Here is a 16,743-nt window from a genome sequence, read left to right as displayed (position 1 = left end):
AAAGGATGCCCACGATGCAGGCGCCTGTAGCCAGGGCTGCGGCTGTTATATCTGGAAAGGCAGAGGCAACCAAAGTGAGGGCTCCATTCCTACCTGAGGGAAAACTGAAGCCCAGAGAAGGAAGGTGGGCAGCAGCAGGGACCCGGCTTTACCTAAGGCCTTCAGCCAGACCCTCACTGTCCCGCAGAAGGACTGGTGCCTCTAGTGAGAAGCAGGGAAAGTCTGGGGAACTCTTAGAGACAACCCCTACCTCCTCCCCAAGTGGGCCCAGAGCATACAGAAATGGGGTGCTTACAGCTGAGGCTCCTCCAGAGAAGAGAAAACCAAGCCCTCATTCTGCCCCACAAGGGGCAGCTTGACAACTCCCCTGGGCTTTGAGTTGTTCCCTAAAAAGGAGCAGCAGGCCCTTTATAAACCCCATGCACAGAGTTCAAGGTCAAAAGGAGCCCCAGCCCACCGAGGTGAGACTGCTGGAAGCCCCACTCTTGACCTCACACACACAAACCACAGGAAAAATCAAATGCAAGATCCTTGCCCAACATTTTTAAATTTTAAACTTTTTAAATTACAAAACGAAAAGGACTTGTTTAAAAAATGTCTGCAAGTCTCTTCCTCCACTCTCCACTGAGCCTCCCTCCAAAGAAATACTCATTGTTAGCAATTTCTTGTGTATCCATCTAGACATAGTCCATGCATATACAGTGCATATGGGCTCACATGACAAATGCTTTACCCACTTAGCACAGTGGGGGCCTCCCCATAGCCACATTGAGATCAACCTCATTCTGCCTGTCTTTATCATATGGCCAACCCCAAATTGACTGAAACAGTCCTATATTTATAAATGTTTATGTTGCTTCCATTTCTCAACATAACTAATAACTTAATGGTGAGCACCATGCATGCATCTTGGCTCTCTCAAGCAGGTACCAAAACAAAAATTAGTGGCCATCAAGTCAGTTCCAATTCATGGTGACCTCATGTGTGTCAAAGTAGAACTGTGCTCCATAGGGTTTTCAATGGCTGATTTTTCAGAAGTCGATCACCAGGCTTCCCTTCCAAGGTGCCACTGAGTGGACTTGAACCTCTAACCTTTCAGTTAGCAGCAAATGCATTACGACCACCCAGGTACTTCCAGGCAGGTACACCTATATATAAATGCCTAGTAGTACAAGTCCTGAGCCAAAGAGTATGTGCATTTTCTTTTAGATGATTGCTAAATTGCCCTCCAAAAAAAGGTTATACCACTTCCTCATCTCCCCAGCAGCTTGGGAGGCTTGATTTATTTTAGTCCATCTGCTGACTCCGGCAGTTTAGCTGGGAACAGCCATGCCTATGGAACCACAACCAGTGTAAACCCATTTCCTTCCCAATTTTAGCCCTTCCCTCAGCCAAAAATGGGCCAGAATACCTTGTCACCATGTCAACCTCTCCTCGGTGAGCTTTGGGAAGTTGGAAAGGACACAGTCTCAATGCTGCCTTTGCACTATTTATGGGGGAATAAAGGCTGTTTTTATTGCTTTGTGCTGCTATACCACTTGCTGGTGTAAACAAGCATTCAGGGGGTTCATTCACACCTACTGCAGAAGTGAACAAACTGTTTTCAGACCCTTTAGAAGTCTCCACTGGTACACGATCAGTTGCTGGGCTAATTACAAAGCAAACATGTCTCCACTTTACAGCCGGTTCCTGCAGATCTAGCTGCATTTTGACATGAAAGATTGAAAGTACAAAACATTCCACAATTCAGACATTTCAAATTTCTAAACCGCATCAAAGGCCCTTACTGTGGACAATATCTGAGCAGCCGGGTTGCCAAGTGTTCTTTGCTAGTCATCAAAGCAGGTCTCCTCCAGGCTGTTACTAAGCGACCTTTGGTGAGGTTTGTCAGGTGCTCACTAATCCCACCCACTCTGCTTTGGCACTTTGAGGGGCTCAGCCCCAGCTCCTTCCCTCCCTGCCACACTACAGATCTGGACTTGGCTTCACTTGGAGAGCCTGAGATTTCTTTACAACCTGAGACAGGGGTTTGGGGCCAGCTCTTCTGAAGCCATGGGCTCCTCTGCAGCATCCCCCCCACCCATCCCTACCCCTGTGTGGCTAATGCCTGAGCTCCTACCCTGGGGAGCAGACTGTTTAGTGGGTGGCCATCCTGAACCAGGCTCGTGCTGGGAAGGTGATCAGGTGCTGGCAGAAGGAGCTGGCCAGCCAGCTCCAAGGAGTGTGCCAGATCCCTGTCAGGGTAAGATGGGGAGGGATCCAGCCTGTTCAGTAGGCCTTTGTCCATGGGCTGCCAGATGCCCCCAGGGTATATGCAGAGGAGGTTTGAGCTGCCTGGGTCTCCAGGGAGGGGCTGGATCAAAGCAGACCATACATCCTGCTGTGGTAGTGGTGGTGCCGGGGTGCTCATGGGGAGATAGGCTGCTGGGCCCCTTCCCCTGGACTCAAACCAACACCACAGCCCCTTGGCAATAGGAGAGCTGCTTGGGCACCACCTTCCCCAGTCTCCGTCGGCTCCTCATCCCATCTGCCCCCACCCTCAGGCAAACTTGGGTTTTAGGATTATTCCATAGACCAGCTATCCTCCCACATTAGACACGGGCGGAAGTTAGAGAAAGAAACACAAAGAGCTTAGCTGATCAGGTACAAAAAAGCTGGCTGAGGAGAACAAGCAGGGATTGGGGTCTTCCCAAAGGTAAGGGGCAACGGAGATGGTACCCAGCTACAGGCCCCAGGGCCCACTAAGCACTTACATGGGCTACCACGCAAATGTTTCTAAAGCTGTTAGAAAACGGGACAAGTATCCACTGTCTGCTGCCCTCTGCCTGCCACCCTGCCTTGGCACAGGGTTGTGGATGAGCTGCCTTGGGAAGCCAAGCTAGAATTCTGCATTTAGAAATATTATTAGCCAACACTGACACAGGCATGGTTCTGAGCACTTCGTATATTGTTGTTGTTATTAGGTGTCATCAAGTAATTTTGACTCATAACAACATCATGGGACACAGTAGAACTGCCCCATAGGATTTTCTAGGCTATAATCCAGATTGCCAGGTCTTTCTCCCATGGAACCGAGGTTGCGTTCAAAGCACCAGCCTTTCTGTTAGCAGCCAAGCACTTAACTGTTACACCACCAGGGCTCCTACTTTACATATAACATTCTAGCCCTGGGAAGTAGGTAATCATCATTCTAGCCCTGGGAAGTAGGTAATCATCATTTCCATTGTGCAGATGGGAAAACCAAGGCACAGAAAGGTAACTTGACTGATTTCAGGGTCTGTACTCTTAACCACTTCACCACACTGCCTTTCACTAGAATGGACTCAGGTTGCAAACATGGCCCAAACAGTATCTAGTTTTTTAGGTATTTCTTTTTTTGTTGTTGTTTGTTTGCTTTTAGTTGCCAACATTTTTAAATTGAGAGAGTTCACACATAAAAGCTATTTTCTGGCTTTGTTTGAAAACTAGCAACCTGGGCCTCCATCTGGACTAGCAGCAGTTGGAGCTGCCCTTCCAAACTGGCTGCAGTCTCCACCCCTCCCTACCGTTTACTCACCAGCTCCCTGACCCAAGATCATTTGAGTGTTTGATTCCTGATCCAGCCTCTTAGATAATACTGATTGCCTACCTGGTAGAAAAAAGGGGACACACTTGTTCCCATTTCCCAGTGGGGAAACAGGACCCACAGGGTAGAAATGCTGTCCTAAAGCCCCACTCCCCACCCAACCCAGAAGTACAGCAGGTTTCTTTCCATCTGGGACCATGCCAGCCTCAGTGCCGGGACCGCTATAATTTCCAGACTCAGGTTCCCAGGACCAAGAGTTTGGAAAAGGACTCCAGAGGTCATCAAAGCCATCCTCCTGCCCTCAACAGCTGGGACAGAAGTAAACATATCCCTTTATCCTTCTAAGAGCTGATTCGCTGGGGGCAACACCACCTCAGGGAAGTGGAGCCAGGGGGCGGTTTTACACCCCACCACCACCCCTCATGAATAGGAGTGGAATGAGTGGAATGAAATAGTCAAAAACTGAAAGTAGAAGTGCTTAGCAAAGGAAGCTTGACAGTCAAGTTCAAGGTTTCTGCCTCACCCCCAGGGTGTTTATCAGTCTGATCCCTGGGATTCCCCAGGTGGTTTCTTTTCCCTTAATTCCAGCAGCTGCTTCTCTAGAGTCTAGATCAAGAAAAATTAACCAAAAGAATAATGTAGAAACTGCAAAACACCGTATAACGTGAGTCAACATGGAGGACATAATGCTGAGCAAAATAAGTCAATCACAGAAGGACAAATAATTGTATTAGTTCATTTGTAAAAAGTCAAGGAAAGGTTTACATGTGGAAGGAAACTTTCTTTGTTGGTTACCAAGGATGGGAAAGGAGGGGAGGAAACACTACAGAAATTAAGTAAATAAATAAAGTGAACAAAAAGAAAAATTAACCAAATCTCTTTCCTTCTCCTTCTCCTTCTCCTTCTCCCTCTCCCCCTCCTTCCCTCCCTCCCTCCCTCCCTCTCTCCTCCCCCCCCCTCACATTCCATTTGCACCTGGTATCTCTAGCATTATCTACTCTGGCATCTCTTTCTCTGTCCTCTGGAGACTTAACTCCTACAGTGAATTTTCAGAAAGTCTGAGTTGACAGAGGTGAAGGCAGCCCAGTGCTCAGGCAGGGTTTGCAAACTAAGAGTCTGGCCCTCTGCCATCTCCTTTTAACTGTGGATCTGAGAGACAGAGAGCAAGTCACTTCACCTGCCTGGACCCTAGTTTGGCCATCTGTGAAGTGGGAGAGGTGGCAGAGGTGCTGTCTCTATGGGCTTTGCAGCTCTGCAGAGAGAGTTTATGGAGGAAGAAGTAGGACTGGGGAATTGCTCAGAGCAGAAGCAGCAATGGGGAAATGAGCACACGTATGCCTGGCCACGTGTGAGTCACCCTGCCCTGTGCACAGCCCTGCGTGTGCATGCACACACAATCCTGGGGACTGCTGTGCGGGAAGGAAGAGACCCGTTTGGAGGGCCTTTCTCTGCCAGCACCAGGGAGGCCTTGTGGAGGAAGTGAGGGCAGTGGTTTGGTGCTGCGGGGACACGTGAACTCTGCCGTGTGCTGGGAGAGCTTGAGCCAAGAGTTTCTTGGTTCCCTGCGAGTCTGGCTCAGATGGAAATGTGTGTTCTAATTTCACTCCTGGCTAGTCTATTTGTTCATTTGGAAAAAAGGGTAGTTTGAGTAAAAGTCTCTATGGCCTTTGGGTTGGGTCTGGCTGGTGTGGGAGCTGCAGGGTAGCTGTTCCTGTTCCTGGTTTAGGCCATTGTGCACATGTTCCTGGGGGCAGGACCTGTGCACGGGCTGGTGCACATAAATCCATAAATACTGGAGGGGTTGAAGGATGAGGAAGCCCAGACCCTCACCCCTCAGAAAGGTGGGCATCCCTATAACATCTCCCCCTTGCCTGCTATCTCCAGGCTGCTGGGCATTTTTACCAGACTCTGAGGGCCCAGGGGCCCTTCCAGTAGTACTCTCTTCCCCTAGAGGAACCCCTCTGGGTAAACTAGGGGACTCACTGCCACTGCATTTCCAGTTTCCTCCCTGAGCCCAGTGACAGGTGGGAAGAAGGTAACAAACGTGAGTAGAGCTAAGTAGGCCTGGGGTACAGTCTCAGCTGGGCCTGTCCTTGCTGGCTCTGTCAGCAAGTCATGTCACCTCTCTAAGCCTTAGTTTCAATGTATGTAAAGTAAAGATAATGCCCACTTCATAGGGTTTGTAAGAATTAACTGAGATAACAGTACTTAAATGGACCTAGCACAGTGCCTGGCACAACGTAGGTGGTCAGGAAAGGTAGTTCTGTTCCCCTTCTTGAGTCTCTCCCTCCTCTCTACACCCCACACACAGAACAAGAGAATTCTAAGTGGCAGAGTCCTAAACCAAGAGGGACCCTCCCTGCCAGCCCTCCAACCTCCCCAGGTCACAGAGGGCTAGTGGGCAAGGGTAGTGCTCACTGAAAACAAGCTCAGGAGACTGTGGCATCTGTGTCTGTCCTAGAAGCACTTCCCCTGGCCAAGGGCTACTGCCAGGGTGCCTCTCACCCAGGGGGTCAGGAGCAGGGACTGCCTGGGGAAAGATCTCAGCCCTCTCCCCCTCTAGGAGCTGAGGGCCTTGGAAAGGGAGTAGGTTTCTGGGGGCCATGGCACAAGGGCTCTGGTGGAAGAGGAAGCAAAAGGGGGCGGCAGCAAAGGAGGAATAATGGGGGCTCTATGGGTTTTGGATGATAGAGTCTGAGTTCAGACAGGGTGTGGGTCCAGGATGAGGACAAAGAACAGAGAAAGGAGAAAAGGCAAGAAGACAGACCCTTACTTTCACTCTCCTGGGGCGACGGTGGATATGCGATGCATTTTGATGGTGCTTCTTTGCCTGTGAGAACAAAGAGAAGGGTCATTGGGTTGGTGTCAGGCCAGGGGGCCAGGAAAACTTTCATACCCACCCCCATCACATGCCCTCCCCTGTCACAGGCACTCAAGCTGTGGCCCAGGTAGAACCTGCACACACATGCAAGCATGCACACACACACTCACACTCTCACACACACATACATACACACATATATGTACACATATACACACACATTCAGTACACTCACACACTCGCACATATATGCATAGTCACATTCCAACACACACAAACATACACACACTGGCATATCCTCTCCACACAACTGAGCAGGCCCTGCCCATTCTCATGCCATCTCCAGAGGCATGTGGATACCTGCCGGTGCCCACACCTCTCTCCAGTCCACCGCCCCTTACGCCCTCACCAGAAGAGATGTATATACATGTTCCCCAACCAACAGTCAGCCATTCACCGACTCATACTCTCCGTCACACTTTGCATTTAATCACCACTGCTATAGCGTTGCCATGAGCAGGATCTTCCAGCCCAGATACATACATACACCCTCTCATGTTAAAAAGTTCCATTGCAGATGGGAACTCTGTACTTTCTGCTCAATTTTTCTGTAAACTTAAAACTTTCCTTAAAAAAATAAAGTCTGTTATTCAAAACAAAAAGTCCCATTGTTACAAACAGCTTCATTAACCCCAGTGACCTGTACACAGCCCCACACACCATACCTACCCTACCCCCACATTGTCACTCACATGCACTTCTCAGAGTGCCAGTAGTACCACTTTCCTTCATGGTGTCACACAGAGTCACACCTTCAGACACCCAGCCTCAGCCAACATCACGGCACCACACAACACTCTCTCCTCAAGTCACACTGCCATGTATCCGAATTGCACCCCATGGTCACACAGCCACAGTGTCATTCTCACTCCTTCAGGCCACCTCCACAGGCCCTCACCTGTCTGCACCTGCAGCTCCATGGCCCCATGGACCCTCTGCTCTGAGTGGTGGTGCCGGACCTCCACCACCAGGCAGCAATAGAGGCCACTGTCCAGCGGCGTCAGCTTGTACATGGTGATGGAGAAGTTGCCATGGTGGTCCGAACCTGACTCCAGCCCATGGCGGTGGGCCAGGTCCTGGCTGGTGTTGGCGGTCTGGTGGGCTCCATGGTGCAGGTGCAGGTCCTGGAAGGTGAGGTTGCGGATGGGCCAACGCTCCGAGCAGACCTGTACCTCGCCCCTCGAGCTGCGGTACCATGTCTTGTAGAAGGTCACGTCGTGCCCCTTGGTCACAGGGCCCAAAAGCCTGCAAGTGAGGGTGACGTTCTGCCCCTCAGGGCACACGTACCGGGAATACGGTGTGGCAACCTTGAAGGCTGCCACCAGACCTGCTCGGAGAGAAAGAGCTCCGTCACCTCTCTGAGTCAGCACCACTCCCGGTGCCCCCAGAGTTGGAAAGAACCTTGGCCTGGGGCTCCAAAGATGTAGGTTCTAGAAACCCCTCAGCTACTGCCTAGCCGCAGGTCCTGGGCATGTCAGCTAACCTCCCAGCCTCAGCTTCTTCCTGTGTATGTGAGTCCTGCCCAACTCCATACCAGGCTGTAGGGAGGAGCCTCCAGGGCTTCCCCAGAAGGGTGGGGCAGGGCCACCAGGGGAGCAGGAGAGACCCCAAGGCAAGCAGGTGGCAGGCCGACTGGACCAGCCAGTCTCCTCCCAGGGGAAGCATGCACCCTGGCTCCAGCTTTCTTATCTCAGCCACCCCACTCTGCCCAGGACTGACCAACCCTGGCACTGCCCAGCTTCTGGGCCCAGCACTGTCAAGTGGTGGGCAGGATGGGAAATAGGAAGGTCATTTGGGAACAGGATTTTTTTGTCCTTTGCTACCTTCTTGACTTTTTGCCCTTCTCTCTCCTGGGGCTTGACATGTCTTCTCATCTCCTCATTCATGCAAAGCAATGGAGCACTTATGTGTGCAGCACCTAAGCCTGGTGCTACAGCTTACTTGGCTGCATCCTTGTGGGTGCTTACAGTTTAATTGGGCAGACAAGGCCTGCACTTGGGATGAAGTAACCCCACATGCCATCAGGGCACTCGGAGAAAGGAGGAAACAGCCTCCCTGGGGATAGTTGGCGACTTCCTGAAGGAAGGAAGGTCTTTGGGGCTTGATGGATAGATAGGATTTTAGCAATTGGAGAGGACACCCTGGGCAAGGTTGTGCAGAAACAGTAAAACCCAAGATGTCCTTAGAACAGGTATGGGATGCATGGAAGATCATGTTGTCCATGCACCTGCCTCCCACCTGATCTTCTTAAAAATATATTGTACATTTTGTTTTTACAATAAGCAGATGAAGAAACCTCTTGATCCTCTTTACCCCAAACCCCCGGCATTTAACCATGTGGACCCCCCAATAAAAGCCATTGAGAACAGAGTACAGGGGCTGGAGTCCCACTCTTCTATCTAGTTGTGTGAGTCTCAGTTTCCCCATCTGTGCAATGAGAAAAATATCAACTACGTGATAGGGTTGCCAAGAGCATTACCAAAAACCCACTGCCATCAAGTTGATTCTGACTTGTAGCGACCTATAGGACAGAGAAGAACTGCCTCATAGGGTTTCCAAGGCTATAAATCTTTACAGAAGTAGACTGCCTCATCTTTCTCCTGCACAGCAGCTGGTGGGTTTGAACAGCCAATCTTTTGCTTAACAACCAAATACCTTAACCACTGCACCACCAGAGCTCCTGCCAAGTGGACTAATGGAAGAAAAGATGCCAGCAGGAACTGTGAGCTCTAATACCCTCTGCAGACATGGGAGGATAGCTATGATTGTTACACATTACTTTTATTTCTATTTTGATTGGCATCTCAGAGCTATTATAAGATCAGGGAGACAGAATCCACATGGATATGTCCTTTGCGTTGCCTCAGCCAGGACACTGGTGGACCTAAAATAACACCAATTCCTCCTACAGAAGCCCCTTCCATGTTCATAGAACCCAGGACTCTGATAGCAGGCTGGGGTCCACCAGCAGAGCTAAAAGCCAACAGTCATGGGGAGGCACCCTGGTGTAGCTTTTGAACTTGAACTAGCCTGCCTTGAATCCAATAGCTGTGATCACTTAGACTCTGAGCCCAGACTCCTCACTATAAAACAGAAATTAAAATATCTGCCAAGGGGAGTTGGGGCAAGGATTAGTAATAATATTCACAAGGAAGTGCTTTGCTCATAGTTGGTACTTGATCCATAGGAGCTAGATAGGTCTCTAATCCATTTCAGCAACTCAATAAAAAAGAAAAGCAGTTCTACACAGTGCAGTGGAGAAGCCAGCCTCAAACTATCCCCCAAGGAGGTGTGAATGATCCAATTCTGGAGCCCATGTGTATTTAGAACAGTGACGGGAGGCAGCAAAGCTTTGGCCCCCAAGAATATGTCTGTAGGGGTGGAGTTTCAGGCCCCAGAAGGTAGGGAAATCAGACACACACCTAAGCCCCTCCCGTCACTGTGCCCAGATGTGAGGGAAGCCATGTTTGGGATTCCTAGAATTTTGGGAAGCCAATGCTAAGGTGGGCAGAGATTTCAGAACTTTTTGGGCAAGATGCTGAACTCTGCCAGCAAAATACATACCCACTGTTCGAACCCACCCAGTGGCACCACGGAAGACCCACACCTGGCCAGCAACTTCCAGCTGGTGGGTTTGAAACCTGACTCTGAAACCTACAAGCCTCCCCAAATGAATACACACACAAATGAATGTCTCAAAAACACTTGATGCCTTTAAGTCAATCCCATGGAGCAACCCTATGGGACAGAGTTGAACTGCCCTATAGGGTTTCCAGGGAGCTCTGGTAGCATAGTGTCTAAGGCAGTTGACTGCTAACCAGGAGGCTGGCTGTTCAAACCCATCAGCCACTCCTCGGAAGGAAGATGGGGCAATCTACTTCCATAGTGATACTGCCTCAGTAACCCAAGGAGGGGTCGCTATGAGTCAGGTCTGACTCAACGGCACATAACAACAACATAGGGTTTCCAAGGCTGTGAATCTTTATGGAAACAGACTACCTCATCGTTTGCTGCAGAGCAGTTGGTGGGTTTGGACCACCGACTCTTAAGTTAGCAGTCAAGCATTTAACCACTGCACCACCAGGGCTCCTCAGAATTCATATAATTCCTCTTGAACAGCTGTTCATGTTCATACCTGTTGGTACTTTTGTAAGATTTGCTCACATTTGTTTTCTTTGACAAAGTTGTTAAGTAGTATACATGTCAAATGGAAAAAACATTGTGTTTCTAAATTATAGCTGAACAGCATAAAAGGAGACTTGGATACTTTCAATTAAAAACCAAACCAAACTCATTGCCATTGAGTTGACTCCCATTCAGAGCAGCCCTTTTGGACAACAGAACTACCTCATAGGGTTTCTAAGGCTGTAAATCTTTATAGAAGCAGACTGCCACATCTTTCTCCCATGGAGCAGCCAGTAGGTTCAAACCACCAACCTTTTGGTTAGCAGCTGGGCACCTAGCCACCTGGGCTGCACCACCTGGGCTATTTAGCCAAAAACATAGAGGCTTAGAAACCAAAAGTGGTTGCCTGAAATTCCAGGGGGTTAGTAACTTAGAACCTAGAGTATGGGGACTTCATGTGAAACAGGATCTAGTTAGAACTATAATGATAATAAGAAGAAATAGCATGTATTATGTTGCGCACTATCCTTTATACCTTAAAACCATATAAGGTAGGTACTATTTTTAATTCCCATTTCACTGATGAGGAAACTGAGGCACAGAGAGGTTAACTCAATAAAGTTTACACAAGAAGGAAGTGCTAGCATCAGAATTCACACTCGGGCATTCAGACACAACTAAAGGAAAAAGCTCAGAAATCAGCAGCTCACAATCCACATGTAGCCTGCAGATATAGTTTAATTTTTTTTTTTTTTTTTTAAGATTACCAGCATTTAAAAACTCTTGACATCTAGCTTCTCTTTGAAAGAGACTAAACTGCCTTTCCCACAAGGTAACCATCAGCTGGAGCGGAGGAGCAGCCCCTCCTTCAGGTGGGACACTGCCACTCCAGTTAGCCACAGTCCCCACTACTCTCTGATGCTCCACTGGCCTGCTTCACTCCCTCACCATAATTGCCTACCCCTGTGGACATATGATTGGTGTCTTTAGGCTGACCAGGGTGGAAATACACTGCCAAAGCCCCTTATCTTTTCTCTTTTTTGTAATTTTTATTGTGATTTGAGTAGAAGTTTGCAGAGCAAATTCATTTTCCGTACAGCACTTCATACACATTTCGTTTTATGACATTGACTACAATTCCCCACAACGTAACAGCTCTCTTCCCACTTCCTCCCCGTGGTTACCTCTTCCCTGTATTCTTCCCTCCCATGCACTTCTGCCCCGCTAGCTATCTCCCTGTGCAAACACTGCCCTTCTGTTCTCCCATGATTGATCGCTCCAAGGAGTGTATCTACCTGATGTAAATGTTTACCCCAAATGCCTGAGTTTGTTTGGCTGGAAGCCACAGGAGTTCAGTTCCAGACCTGAAGGGTAACTAGGGGCCATAGTCACAAGGGTCTCACCACGCTCTATCAGAGCAGCAAACCTGGTCTTTTTTTTTTTTAATGATTTTGAGTTTTGTTTCACATTTCTCCTGCACCAGTCCCTCTCTGAATGGTTGACAATAGTAGCCAGGCACCATCTAGTTCTTCTGATCTCACGGTCATATAGCCAAGCCCATTATCTTGCAGATATGACCCTCAAGCTCAGAGAGGAGACAATGCACCTAAGGTCCCCAGGAGGACCCTAGTAGAGCAGAGTCTGAACCAAGTCTCTTCTGACTGCCAACTTATTGCTCTTACCTGTGCACCAGGCTTGATGGAAGAAGAGCCCCAGACAGACTGTCTGCACCCCTAGATTTGTCCAGGACAGCCTGGACTTCCCCAACACAGGCCTGTGTGGGCTAGATGTGGCTGCAGAACTATGTTGTTGTTGTTGTTGTTGTTGTTGTTATGTGCTGTGGAGTCAGCCCCGACTCATAGTGACCCCTCCTTGGGTTTCCGAGGTGGTATCACTACATAGTGGCTAAGACACTTGCCTGCTAACCAGACGGCTGGCGGTTCAAACCCACCAGCCACTCCTCGGAAGGAAGGTTGGGCAATCCTACTTCCGTAGTGATACTGCCTCGGAAACCCAAGGAGGGGTCGCTATGAGTCGGGGCCGACTCGACGGCACATAACAACAACAAAACAACATCACTACAGAAGTAGATTGCCCAATCTTCCTTCCTAGAAGTGTCAGTCAAGTGCCTTAGGTACACTACGCTACCAGAACTATGGCTGTGCCAAAAAAATGGAGATATGGAGTAGCTAGGGAAAAGGCTGTCCCCAGGAGCTCCCAGGAAGACCTGAAATCCACCTGAAGGTAGACTGAGATGTGCACCCCCCTTCCCCAGCAGGAGGCCACATGGCGGCTCCCACGAGCACCTCTCCCAACTGGTTTTCATGCCCTGTTTTCCCTTTGCCCAGCATGATCATCTGCCTCAGAGCCAGGGCTCGGAGGAGCAGAGTGCAGCTCTAGTAGCTTTCCTCAGGAGTGCACACGCCCCTGGGGGGGGGGGTGGTTATCAGGAGATCTGGCTCAACAGACTGGGCTGTAGGTCTGGGGTGGGTGGAGGGAACAGGCAGGGTAGAGGTGGAGGCAAGAGCAAGGAATACAGCTCTAAGCTGAGCAGGGTGGGGGGTGGCTGACCACTAAGTGGGCAGAGAGCAAGGATAGAGAAAAGTGTGGATGGGTGGGGCAAGATGTGGGCAAGGTGGGGCTAGTTTGATGGGTGGAGTGGATGTTCTTGTGAATAATGCTTCGAGGCAGGGTGGGAGCAAGAAGTGGTGTTAGTGACCACAAAATTGCCTGGCCAGAGGAGGGAGGGGATTGTTGCTACTAGAGGTATTTTCTTGAAAACCCACAGGGCGACAGAGAGAACCAGGGTTCAAGGTCAACACAAGGGGGATATTGCTCAATGCAATCCACCCCAAGGCCCCAGGACCTCTTTCCGTTTTAGAAAAAGGAGAAGCAGCACTGAGATTCAGGTTTGGAGTGTGGGGGAACATGCTGAATTTCAAGCTGAAGTAAACAACCAAATAGGAATAGGCCAAGGATCCACAAGGTTTGTGGGGGCAGAAAACATCCTGTTCTCTGCCAGTCCTTGGGAGGACACTCAAGGGCACAGTGTAGGGAAAGCAGAACATATACACAGAGAGGCCTGCATGCGCCCCCATGCACACCCAAGCTGCCCCCGCACATGTGCTGAGAGGGGATATATATATAGCCCTGCTGGAATTATAATTATTTACAGGAGGATGTTGCTTATTGTGGAGAGCAGATCCTTTTGGACACCTGGGTCATTGTCGCAGGCCTGGGAGAATGGGTGGGGAGGAAGGCCCCTGGCTCCAGAGTGACCAATAGCATGTGGGACAGGAAGATGACCCTGGCCCTGGGCCGGAGCATGTACCCAGGCGGGAACCATCCAGTCATTGTGTTTCTCTTGAAGTCCACCCCTCCCCCACTGGCACTGGGTAAGGAGGCCAGGGAAGCCCTCAAAGAAAAGTACTATGTACCAGGAATATTCCAGGTCTCATGACTGAAACTCTAGCCTGAGCAGTAAGATCCCTGAGCCCCAGTACTTCTTAGCCATGCCCGTGCTGTGTGGCCTTGGACAGGCCCCATCCCTTCTCTGGGCCTCCTTTTCCTCATCGCAACTTGAGAGATTCTTCAAGTTCCTAGGCCCCTTCCAGCTCTGAAATCCCATGGGAAAAGGCTCTTGTCCCTCAGGTTGAAGGAAGAGGGCAAGAGATGGGCCATCAAGTGATCATGGGAGATTGTGAGCACTTAAAGAGGACACTGGCAGTTAAGTGGGAAAATTCTCATCTTACCTGAGGAAGACCCAGGTTTGCGTACTTCATGCACAGCTGCCACCCATCTGTCAGTGGAGGCATGTGTCTTGCTATGATGCTGAACATAGCATCAACAGAGCTTCCAGACTAAGGTGGACTAGGAAGAGAGGCCTGGTGATCTACTTCCAAAACGCAGTCAATGAAAACCCCATGGATCACAGTGGTCAGATCTGCAACTGAACATGGAGATGGCGCAGGACCAGGCAACACTCCGTTCCCTCGTTGCCATGAGTCAAGGCCAACTCATTGGCAGCTCACCATAGCAGACACTTGCTGAGCACTTTAAACCAAAAAACCAAACTCACTACCATTGAGTTGATTCTGACTCATAGCAACCCCCTTTGGGTTTCTAAGGCAATAAATCTTTACACAAGTAGATTGCCCAGTCTTCCTTTCTTGGAGTGGGCTTGAACCACCAGCCTTCTGGTTAGCAGTCAAATGCCTTAGGCACTATGCTACCAGAGGTCCTTAGCACTATAAACAAAAACCAAACCAAACTCACTGCCATCAAGTCAAATCCAACTCATAGCAACTCCTCCTTGGGTTTCCCAGGCAGTAACTCCTCGGAAGGAAGATGGGGCAATCTACTTCCGTAGTGATACTGCCTCGGACACCCAAGGAGTGGTCACTATAAGTAGGGTCCGACTTCAACAGCGCATAACAACAACAAGAACAACATCTCTACGGAAGTAGATTGCCCAATCTTCCAAGGAGTGGTTGGTGGGTTTGAGCCTCCAGCCTTCCGGTTAGCAGTCAGATGCTTTAGGTACTACCCACCAGAGCGCCTTAGCACTTTGTTGTTGTTGTTGTTGTTATGTGCCGTCGAGTCGGCCCCGACTCATAGCGACCCCTCCTTGGGTTTCCGAGGCAGTATCACTACGGAAGTAGGATTGCCCAACCTTCCTTCCGAGGAGTGGCTGGTGGGTTTGAACCGCCAGCCGTCTGGTTAGCAGGCAAGTGTCTTAGCCACTATGCTACCAGAGCTAGCACTTTAGTCTCGTTTTATTCTCACAGCACCCCCATGACACATCATGCCCATTTTTAAGGATGAGGAAACAAACTCAGAGAAGTCAAGGGACTTGCCCAAGGCCACACAGCCAGTTTGTAGCTCAGCTGAGATCCACACCTTCGACACTCTAGGACTGAAGACAGAGCCCCCACCCCTACCAGCAGGTGGGGCAGGCACCTCATCCTTGAGCTACAAGAGAGTGGCTGACCTCTAGTTGACCTGTCCACATGGCCTTTTTGGGCTGCCTCAGACCCAAACTGAAAACAGCATTCTTCACAAATATTTACGAAGGCCCTAACATAAGCCAGTGGAGAGGTCACCGGGAGTTTAGAACTCCCTGTGGAAGTCTGCTGGAATTTAGGGCGGCTTCTGCCACTTTCTGGTCATGGGACCCTCAGCCTCAGGTAAAACCTGTACAGTACAGGCAAAGAAGTTCTTGTCTGTCATCTTCTTGGGATGCCAGTTTTTGTGACCTTCACCCCTTTCCGCCCAGCAGGCGCTTCGTGAAACCCTGTGGGTGTGCACGGGATGGGTGTGTTCTCATATGTGGGTGTGGGCAGGCCTACATTTTTTTCCCTGACGGGCCTGCACTTTCCCTGCTGTCACCAAGGCAATGCCCCAGCCTTTGGAGGTGGGTCCCAGCTTGATTAGTCAGGCCTGGGAGGCCCCACCCAAACAGCTTGAACTTTGTCCAGCTGCTAGAAGTTGTAAACAGTTATCTGTGGCCTATAGTTACCTACCCTGTGCTAGATGCAAAACCTGTCCTTGCCTTCTTAAATGGACATGGGACCTGGTGTCCAGCTCCCTGCCAGGCCCCTGTACCTCAGAGTACTCCAGGGAGTGTAGGGGAAGTCTAGGCTCTGTCTTTGTCAAGATGCAGTGCACAGAGGGAATTAAAGTATGCACCAAGTAGGGCTGAATCGACCAGCTCAAAGCTCCAGGAAGTGCCCCCAATCAAGGGGCTGAGAGCTCAAACCAGCAGGCCCACCCATGGGGCTCTGTGGCTAGCAATGACAAAGGGCATCTCAGATGTGTTTATTGATACCTCCCCCTCAGGAAGTATCCATTCACATTGGACCAAGGGGGCCGGGAAGGGGAAGCCGGGCTCTATTGGAGGAAGCGACACTTCCAGCACCTTGGGAACGAGTCCATGCATTGGAGCTGGAGGCTCAGCCGGCACGCCTCCCCAGGGAGGGCCTGGGCAGCTGGCCAGTGGATGCTTCTCTGTATGACCTCTTTCCAGACTGCCCCAGACCCTCCCTGAGGAGGTCTGTCTGCAGCCTAGCCAGCCACCTTCAGGATCCTGTGCTGTGAGGACTTTCTAAGACTCAAGTCTCCTTCTGACCCCACTCTCATCGCAATAGGCTCATGGTAGTAGTAGTAGTAATAG

General features: G+C 50.0%; 1 protein-coding gene across 1 annotated transcript in view; it reads left to right on the top strand.

Annotated features, from left to right (window-relative positions):
• The window catches only part of CDH23 (cadherin related 23), a 542,121-nt gene that overhangs the window by 474,918 nt on the left and 50,460 nt on the right, over positions 1–16,743 (top strand). The gene's annotated exons all lie outside the window — the stretch shown is intronic.

Source organism: Orycteropus afer, unplaced genomic scaffold (assembly GCF_000298275.1).
Source record: "Orycteropus afer afer isolate SDZICR_OR568_19922 unplaced genomic scaffold, OryAfe1.0 scaffold00070, whole genome shotgun sequence".
Classification (NCBI taxonomy): Eukaryota; Metazoa; Chordata; class Mammalia; order Tubulidentata; family Orycteropodidae; genus Orycteropus; species Orycteropus afer.
This window is presented reverse-complemented; position numbering and strand designations above follow the sequence as displayed.